A 10,510-nucleotide genomic window follows, 5' to 3' on the forward strand; every position below is an offset into this window, starting at 1 on the left:
TCCTAGACCGTTTGGCCAAATCACACAAAAAAATTTCTGTGTCATCTATGGACTACCCCGACCTAAACTTATCAAAGGATTTTGGAGACGTGAAACCGTTTTGAAATGATAAATCTCTAAACTTTTAATGAAACACACCCTGACACTAAATTGACCACAACTCATTAACCGGTCAAGTACAACTACTGCTGCTACTACTGCTACCACTCCCACTACTACCAACATTACTACTACTACTATTACTACTGCTACTACTACTACTACTACTACTACTACTACTACTGCTTGGAAACCATCAGGTCACCGGATCTCAACCAAACTTTGTTTACTTGTGCACATACCAACTCTGAATAAATGTGCACTATTCAGTGTCTTCTATATTATCTGACATATACCCCCTAAGTCACCGGAAGCTTGGACCCCGCATCGCCACTTGCGGCTATAGTTTTTATTAGGGGTCCACGCACGAAGTGCGTGGATCCCTATTGTAATTGTTCCGATTATTGTTTTTTTTTTCTTCTTCTCCAGTAAAACTGTATGTACAGCAGAAACTGTAATGCTCAGCATAGCCAGACTGGGCACATAGATTGGAAATGTGCCTCACTACTCAAAAACAAAAAATTACCCATATCGGCCAGATGGTGGCGCTATAACAGACCATTTCGCGTTATGGTCCAATTTCACGTTTTTTGCTCCATAACTTCTGAACCACGAGCCATAGAATCAAAATTCCACATCTACTGGTTTCCCTGGAGCATCATGCATCTAACCTACTAGGCCACGCCCATTTCTGTCTGCTAGATTTTCCGCCATTTTGAATTTGATCAAAAACCTACTTTTGCGAACTCCTCCTAGACCGTTTGGCCAAATCACACTAATTTTCTTCTGGGTCATCTATGGACTACCCCAACCTAAAATTATTTTATTATTTAGAAGTTTATTTCAGGGACAACGTACAAAAAACATTAATCTCCGAAGAGAAAAGATGCACTAGATTATAGCTTTTGCTATTTTACATCTCCAGTCCCTTGTTCATACAATATAAAACAATACAATAAAAATATACAATGTAAAACAATAAAATAAAAACATACAATAACATATTAAAAGAAAACCCTAGGGTCAATAAGCCTACTTACACAGAAGCCAGAGGCCCCAGTGGTTAATTCTCATCATGCCTGTGTTTCTCAAGTATCTTACAGTGGTGGAAGTGCATAGGCTTTTTGTCTAAAGTTTTCAGGGTTTGCTTATACAAGGAAACAAGAGGTCTTGTAACTGATTCACTAGCTTGTCCCCAGCATGTGATACAGTATGCCATGTGGGAGAGAATCATAGCGTGCATAAATGTCTTGGCTGCATCTAAGAAGAGACAGTTTCTGATGTGTCTAAAATTACCTATGGCTCTTAAAGTTTAAATTGGAGTCTAGTACCACACCAAGATATTTAAAGTCAGAGACTACGTCAACCTTGACACCTTTGATCAGGATGTCCGCTGTTGGAGCCATCTTCTTGGGTTTCTTGGGGAAGAACATAGCTTTTGTCTTAGATACATTGAGACTTAGGCCTGACTCTTCTAGCCATTTTGTGATACTCTCCAACGCAGTTGTTAACTTAACAGCTGCTAGCGCGGCTGTTGCTGCATAAGTCCACACAACAGTGTCGTCAGCATACATCTGAAGATGGATGTCTTGAGGACAGTGCTGTGGGAGATCATTCATATACATGCTAAATAATAGCGCCCCCAACACGGACCCTTGTGGGACACCCATTATACAGTTCATGACACTAGACAAAGTATCACCCACTTTAACACATTGCCTCCTATTAGATAGGTATGAAGACATCCATGCCAGTGCCGTGTTTGAAAAATTAAAATTAGACCGTTTTGACAGCAAGACAGCATGGTTCACTGTGTCGAAAGCTTTGCTCAGATCTAAAAACACAGTACCCGCTACAGATTCCTTATCAAGCCTGGATTTGACATGTTCTATAAAATGCAAAGTTGCAGTTTCAGTAGAATGATTCGCTCTGAAACCGAACTGCATCCGATGCAGCCCAAACTCACTTGTGTCGAGGAAAGTGGTCAGCTGGTCAGCGACCACTTTTTCGGCAATCTTAGAGAGTATAGGGCAGGCAGTATACCTATCGGTCTATAGTTACAGGCATCAAAGCTACTAGCCTGTAGCCCATACAGCAAATGGAGCTAACTACACCTAGCGCTAACTACAACCTGACAACGGAGACGGGACACCGAAGCTGCAGTGGGGCTCGCCTTTAGCCCGGATCTGCAGCCCGGTGACAGGTAAAGAGCCGAACTCTCTAATTATAGAGCGGAACCCTCTCCCTTGAGCCGATTACTGCTAGCATCTGCTAGCAGCGCAACCTTGCCCACGATGACGGGCGGCACCGGGGTGGCTACAGCCTTGATTGCCCTGGTCTTATTTCTAAACTTGTCATCTCTCACCACAACTGACTGCTCTGAAAGAAATCCTGGTGAACACATCGGCTTCAGGAAAGCAACGCTATACAGCATCTTAGCGTCCACACTCCACAATGACAGCAAGATCCACAACCGGGTCAGACGTAAACACTCCATCAGAACTGTAAATACCTACAAACTACTCATCACGCTCGCCCTTCTGCTCTCTGGGGACATCCACCAATGCCCTGGTCCAGCTGCTGTGAGACCAGGTGGGATCCCAGCGTCACCGGCAGGACGAGCAACGGAGGAGATCCCCCACCTAGCGCCTTCGGCTAGCGGCCTGGCAGCAGCGACGTCACCCACGCGTGGCAGCAAACATCTCCGACGGGGCTAACACCACCAGCCGAGCAGCTAGCATCCCCAACGGAGCAACGTGTGCGAGCACTAGACGGAACCTCGGACCCGGAGGACTCCAGAGGGGACAGCAGCGCGCCGTTTGCCAGCTGAGTCATGCCTACGGCTCCTTGCCCAGCAGCTGGTAAACAGCTTTCACCTCGGCATCACTACAGGGCTGTGACGACTTCCATCATCACATCCCTGGCTTCTGTGGCGGCGACAGCGGGTGTCCAGCCCGGGGCCATCGCTGATCAGCAGACATCTCCATCATCATCGGTCTCTTTTTCCACACTACCAAGGGACAATGCACTGAGCGACCACTCGGAGCCAGAGGTGAGACTGAAGTGCATGTTTTCCTCCCGAGGAAGCCGTCTTCCAAAAATACATGAACTACGTATTATCACAGCAAAATGTAAACCTGACATTTTCATATTGTCAGAATGTTGGCTAGACAGCTATATTATGGACAATGAAATTGAGGTAAATAACTTTTCTGTGATCAGGAAGGATAGAAACCGAAAAGGTGGTGGGGTTAGTATTTATATAAGACAAGGCTTAGAGTACAATTTCAGAACTGATATGGAAGTAAAAGAGCTGGAAGCAGTTTGGTTGGATAAACTTTTATGACTTACTTGAGGAGCACTGTTCCGAGTATATTTCCAACGCTGAAACTATAATTATGGGGGACATGAACACAAACATGAATAACAAAGATACTCCACTGTATAAAGTTTTTGATGATTTCTGTAGAGTAGCAGGGCTCAGTCAACTACTTAAGGAGCCCACCAGAATCACCAACACTACCGCCACTATTATCGACCTTATCCTGGTGACTAACTGTGAGAATGTTTCTCACAGTGGTGTTGTAAATCACAGCCTGAGTGACCATGAATATATTCACCTTACTAGGAAAATTAAAAGACATATCTGCAACCACCATAACTCAGTCAGTTTGAGAAGTAGTAAACACTACAACAAAGACAAGTTCATTGAGTCTCTAAACAAAAATAAACAATTACCCGGTATTTTGGAATGTCAGGATGTAGACATAGCACTTAGCACTTTCACTACAGCATTTCTTGATTCTCTTGATAAAGTGGCTCCAGTTAAATCAGTTCGAATCAAGCAGCATTCAGAAAACTGGATAAATGATGAAATTCTAAGGACCATAAGGGCGAGAAATGCAAACTTTGAGCAGTAGGGCCTGGCTCAATTCGTGGCAGCGGCAGCTGCCTCGGCAGTTTACAGACCTGCCGCGGCAGGTCAGTTGCTGCCACTGACCTGTAGAGGCGCTGTTTCCCGACCTGCCGCGGCAGGTTTGTAGGGGCGCTGTTTCCTGACCTGCCGTGGCAGGGCAGTTGCTGCCACTGACCTGTAGGGGCGCTGTTTCCCGACCTGCCGCGGCAGGAAACAGTGGTTAAAGGTGCATTCCAACCCAAATACTACTTCCTGTCTTTTACAGGTGTATTCGAACCAAATAGGCCTACTATATTACTTTTACTGTTTTAAAGGACTATTACACCAAAATACTACAGTACTTATAGTTTTAAAGGTGTATTACACCCGAATAGCCTACTACAGTACTTATAGTTTTAAAGGTGTATTACACCCAAATACTATATAATGTGGAAATTGTAAGAACTGTCAATATAAAATATGAAATATAAGAATGTAAAAGCTAACAAACAAGCTTGCATACTAACAAAACAAGACAATCAATAGTAAAAAACAAGACAATCAATAGTAAGTAGGTAGATATGAGATGCAGTTATTGCACAGTTTGTGTACAGTGCTATTCAAAGTCTGTTTGAAGTGGCTGGTGTCAGAGTATGGTCAGGTTTACGGGGGCCGGGGGGGGGGGGGTGTTAGTCAAGCTCCACAATACCACTAGATTTAAAAAAAAAGTGCTTATGTGGACTTTGTGTTGGACTCTTTGTTGTGGTGGAGGGGGGAGGGACTTGTGTGGTTCAACCTTGACGATCCAAGAGGCTGCAGATGCACAAGATGATCTCTGAATCTGTCGGAACCTATTTATCTCGATGGTCGGAACCGCCTCGGCAGGTCAGACCTGCCGCGGCAGGTTGGAAAACAGCGCCCCTGCAGGTCAGTGGCAGTTATTGACCTGCAGCGGCAGTTTGGTGATTACAAATTATGGTTGCTTAGATCATCTTCTGTTTCAGATGTGTAAACATGACTGGAAAGAAATGATTCATAAAAGGACTGTTATATGTGAATATTTCATCTCAGTGTGAATAATTGGTCCATGATTTTGAAATGTGTCTTTGAAATTATGTGAAAACTCTTTTCATCATTACAAAAGAGCAGCAACCCTGCATTGATTAGTGAAGAAATGCTATTGGGATATCGAAACAGATGATAAAAGGTTGGTGTTGCTTGCAATTAATTCTCTTTCCACACTTTCTTCACCTGCATCTTTGCTGGTGAACATAATTTGTTATATTACCCAGACTGCTTTTACACTAAAGTATTGCATCAAACATTTTACTGTAGAAAAAGGTTGCAAAAACAAATACAAAAAAACAAAACTGGAGATGCTGAGCTACTGATTATCACATCGACCAAGACATCAAGTACTTTATACCAATATAACTATTCTACTGATTATCACATCGACCAAGACATCAAGTACTTTATACCAATATAACTATTCTACTGATTATCACATCGACCAAGACATCAAGTACTTTATACCAATATAACTATTCTACTGATTATCACATCAACCAAGACATCAAGTACTTTATACCAATATAATATTCCAAAAATTACAATAAATGATGGGTGATAGAAATCATAATGCAAGCTTTATCATGACAAATCTGTCCCTGCTACATCTGTTGGATCTAATGTTGTATTGCAACAACATTCAAGGGAATTTACATTGTAAAAAGCACATGGCTAATGTGTGTGTGTGTGTGTGTGTGTGTGTGTGTCTGCCCCTGCTGCTCAGCCTCCTCCTCTTCCTTTTTTTGTTTTACCAGTTTCAGTGGTGTTTGTGTCACCTGATGAATGTTAGTCCAATATTCAGTCTTTATTTATTATTTTTTTTAGCTCTGTGTCATTTGTGTCCACCAACTCCAGAGGGAAATATGTCTTTCTTTAATGTTAAATGTCACCTTTAGCCACTGTTTCCTGCCGCGGCAGGTCGGGAAAGAGCGCCCCTACAGGTCAGTGGCAGCAACTGACCTGCCGCAGCAGGTCGGTAAACAGCGCCCCTACAAACCTGCCACGGCAGGTCGGGAAACAGTGCCCCTACAGCTCAGTGGCAGCAACTGACCTGCCGCAGCAGGTCGGTAAACAGCGCCCCTACAAACCTGCCACGGCAGGTCAGGAAACAGCGCCCCTACAAACCTGCCACGGCAGGTCGGGAAACAGCGCCCCTACAGGTCAGTGGCACCAACTGACCTGCCACGGCAGGTCGGGAAACAGCGCCCCTACAAACCTGCCACGGCAGGTCGGGAAACAGCGCCCCTACAGGTCAGTGGCAGCAACTGACCTGCCGCGGCAGGTCTGTAAACTGCCGAGGCAGCTGCCGCTGCCACGAATTGAGCCAGGCCTCTCTCACTTTGAGATCTATAAAAAAAACAAAAGACCTAGCTAGTTTTAATAGTTTCAAACGCCTAAGAAATTAAGTAAATAGGATGGTCACTAAGGCAAAAAAAGAGTTCCTTAGCGACAACATCCTTAAGTGTAAAAACGAACCAAAGGAACTCTGGAAATGTCGAAAGGACATATCACTAAAAATACACCCAATTCTAATATTATCAGTCTTAAGATTGAGGGAGCATTAATTTCTGATCATCTTAAAATTGAGTAACATATGAGTGCCATCAGACGTAAGGACATTAAGTCTCCCATTGCCAGACATTTCATGGAAGCCGGTCACTCCAGAGCAGATCTGTCTTTCATAATAATTGAACAAGTTAAGAAATCTAGAAGAGGTGGTGATCTAGAAACTAAACTCCTTCAAACTGAATCTAGATGGATATATTATTTGCAGTCTGTTAACCCAGGGGGCATGAATGAAGATCTCTCCCTCCAATGCTACCTATAGGACCTTTGTATACTTATTCATGATGAAATGTTTTTGTACTAAGAATATGAACTTATCAATGTAAAACTTCCTGTTGAAATGTGTTTTGTGTATTAAGAATGTGAACACATATACATGTACAATCTATTTCATGATTTGTATAGCCTGGGTCAAAAACTGCATAGCTTTAGTCTCTTTGTAATTAGTCCACACCCCATCACCATGGTGATGATTTTGATTAATGATTCTCAGCACCTGAGCTGAGTCTAACTAGAACTCTATAAGAGCCATTGTCTGTCTGTGATCCGCATACCAAGCACTGACGAAGGTCCTAGGACCGAAACGTTTGCTTTTTTATTTTCACTATGAGCACCGAGCACTTTATGGGTAAATAAAAGAAAATTATATTTTCGCAAGTCTCAGTCTAAGGAGTCTTCCTTAAATTATTATGCAGTGAGCGAGTCTATTCTGTCAGCTTTCCTTCATATTCTCTGGACCACCGCACCTGCAGCCAAACCAGAACAAGGGACAAACAAAGGCGCAACAGTTTTCTCCAAAGTCTAGTGATCATCTAAACTTACATTTTTCTACGGTTGCAAAGCATTTGGTAGACAAGCTCCCCCGGCCTTCTGGTGCATATGGAGATAATCATCTAAATGACTTCTATGCGCAGAAGGTAAGTATGATAGACCCTTTGTTGCCCCCAAAATCTCTGATGGCCAGACCTGGCCACTTCTGACTTGTGATCATGCTGATGATGCCCGGGTCACTTTCCACCTGGGTCTTCTTGGCCCGTCTCCACTTAGACACTATGTACTCTGGCCGGGGATGATTGGCAGTCCACCCCTCGTCACTGATGAACTTTGCCACCTTCTGAACAGTTGGTGCACTTTTTGAACATTGGGCTGTCAAAGAGAGAACATTTTAATTTAAATTCTTGTCCACAATTGTGAATTATGTTGCTTGAAATGTTAATCATTTAAGTAAATGGTTGCATAATAAAGTATTTACACTTACACAAGAGGAATTCCTCCCGCTTGCCATACTGCACAGCCCTCCACCTGTCATAAAATACTCGGTCTGGCGGAAACCCAGCGCCAGTCCGTTGCTTCTTACTGGGCGGAAGACCAGTTGCTGTCACCGGGAAGTGCTGGAGGAATGCTCCAAAGTCCCTGTCATCCTGTTCAGCAGTGTCTCTGCTTCTCTTCTGTCCCTGATCACTCTTCTCCTCCCCTGACTCATCAGAAGAAGAGCTGTAAGAAGGAGAACATTTCATGGTTAAAGACTGACAAACAGCTGGACTGACCTTGGAACTGTGAGAGACAATATTGGAATGTGTTTTGAATGATGACACATACCGTCCCAAACTGTTGAGCAGGTTGGCGGTGGCCACGATACCCTCCAGGTTACCAGTGTAGAGTGGGCCATGTTACAGTAGTGTGCCACTGCAATTTTCTGCTCATTTGAAAAGTGTGCATTCACCTCTATCTCTGCAACTTTTCTGATCTCTTGGCTGGTGAGGTTTGGCAATTTGTAGCTGCAGTGAAGAAGAAAACTCACATTACAATCCTACTCTCCCCCCCTTTTACACAGAACATTTTATTTGAATAATATCATATAGAGACTAAAAACAAGTCTATCAATTTAATCCATGTCTTCTTTGTACAATACACATTAATATATAGTCCATGGGATCCTGCTAATACTTAGTGTTCATGCAGACGCCTGAGATCGTTGGTGGAGCTCGCAATTGGTCCACCGGATTTGGACAAGAAAAACTTGCCCTCATCATCTACACCATCCTGCATATATTCTTGGCGGATCTCAAGGTAGTATGCATCCAGCATCTGTGGAGAGAAGATATGAATGAAGTTAAAATGATGGAGCTTTTGGTTAAAACAGGACATGATTGTGGTGTTATAATTATTCATAGTGAGTTTTTTCAGCCCGTTACAAAACTTACTGCAGTCTCCTCCTGGGTGAGGGCTAATGTCGCAATCTGCACTGTGGCCGTTTTATGACAGCTGACCCCCACACAGACTCGTCCATCGACGGGCTTCTGGTTGACCCACTCTGACGCCTGAAAAACAATGAAGGACACAATGTGAATTAATGACATCAACAAAGTAACCCTGTTCCATTTGAATCTGGACATGCAAATATATTCTACTGACTTTGTACCACTGTGGGATACTTACTGTCAATGCCTCCACTGCTCCAGGTTTCTGGAAGTGTTTCAGGATCAGGATGGCTTGGCAGTAGTAGCGGAACAGCGTCTTTTCATCTTCTTCTACACGCTGGTGCTGCAGGAGCTTCCTGTAGATGGCCTGCATGTCCCGCTTTGACTCACAGAGGACTCTCTGGCAGTCATGGAGAGTCAGATAGCCAGACCTAGAATAAGATCAAACAAAACACCAATGAGGAGGAGATTTAGATATTTTTCTGTATCACACAATCCTGACAAGTATTACCAAAATCATTAAAGGAAAGAATGAGTGTTAATAACTCACTTTTTTTGGGATGTGGCTCTGCTGAGGGACTTTGTCACTGGCCTCCTCAAGGTGTTGAGCAGGTCCACGTATGCCTGACACTTCCCATGGAAGTCTGGGTAAGCCAAATCCAGATTTGTTTTGAGAAACTGGACAAACCGGTGCATGTTCTTTATATAGTTCAAGATAGTGGCTGGACCCATCTTCGATGCCTTCAGTTTGTTCAGGAAGTCTTGGGTTTCATTACGCTTCAGGAGAAAGTCCATGCTGACTTCATCCCCACTGGGCTGGAGGTACCTCAACATCCTGGAAACATTGTCTACCTGTGAAAAGGAGGGAGACAACAAGTATGAAAAATCAGTTATGAGCCACAGTAATCAGGCAAAAAGACACACAAAGCTGCTTTAATGTAGCTTAGAACTTACCTCCTGTTGGCAGTGTGGGCCTAGCTTGCAGGGAGGTAGTCAGGTACTTCTTAAAATTAAGAAGAATTGTAGCTTTATGTGGGAACTTTTCATAAAGTCCACTCTGTTGCATATTGACCCTCACTGAGCAGTGGGACTGGGCCCTGTCCCTGAGAAAATATAGAGACAATTAGCTGAATGGAAATTACAGGTGTTGACAGTCAAATATCATTGATTGAAATTGTGTGTTGAGTGAGGCGATGAACTTACTTTTGCAACGTTGAGTCACATGGAGCATCATCATCACCACTGGAAACAGAGCCAGGGATCTCTGAAGTGGCTGGTGGTTCGTCACTGGGTTCAATGTCTGCATCCATGGGAGCATTGATGATGAAAAAGTTCCTTCTACGAAGATCTTCCTGAAGAGCCAGTCTGGAAGGCTTGTGGGGGTACCGCCTGGACATGTCAGCGTAGTCCCAGGTTCTGCCTTGGCGGGTCCAAGCCTTCATCAAATCCTTGGCCCTCTGCACCTCTGCCTGCCTCTCCACATCTGTGTTGTTCTTCATGCAGACCTTCTTCAGGTGGGTAGGCAGCTGGTCCTGGGGTTTCTCGCACAGCAGGCAATGGATGATGCGGCGATCCTTCTCGCTGTGAGAAAGGAGAGAAAGTAGACTGTTTACATAAATGTAAATAAGAGTAATAACAGTGAAAATATTAAGACTAAAGGCTATTTTCCTTAATGTGT

The sequence above is a fragment of the Poromitra crassiceps genome (assembly GCF_964638095.1).
Source record: "Poromitra crassiceps genome assembly, chromosome: 27".
In the NCBI taxonomy this organism is placed as follows: Eukaryota; Metazoa; Chordata; class Actinopteri; order Beryciformes; family Melamphaidae; genus Poromitra; species Poromitra crassiceps.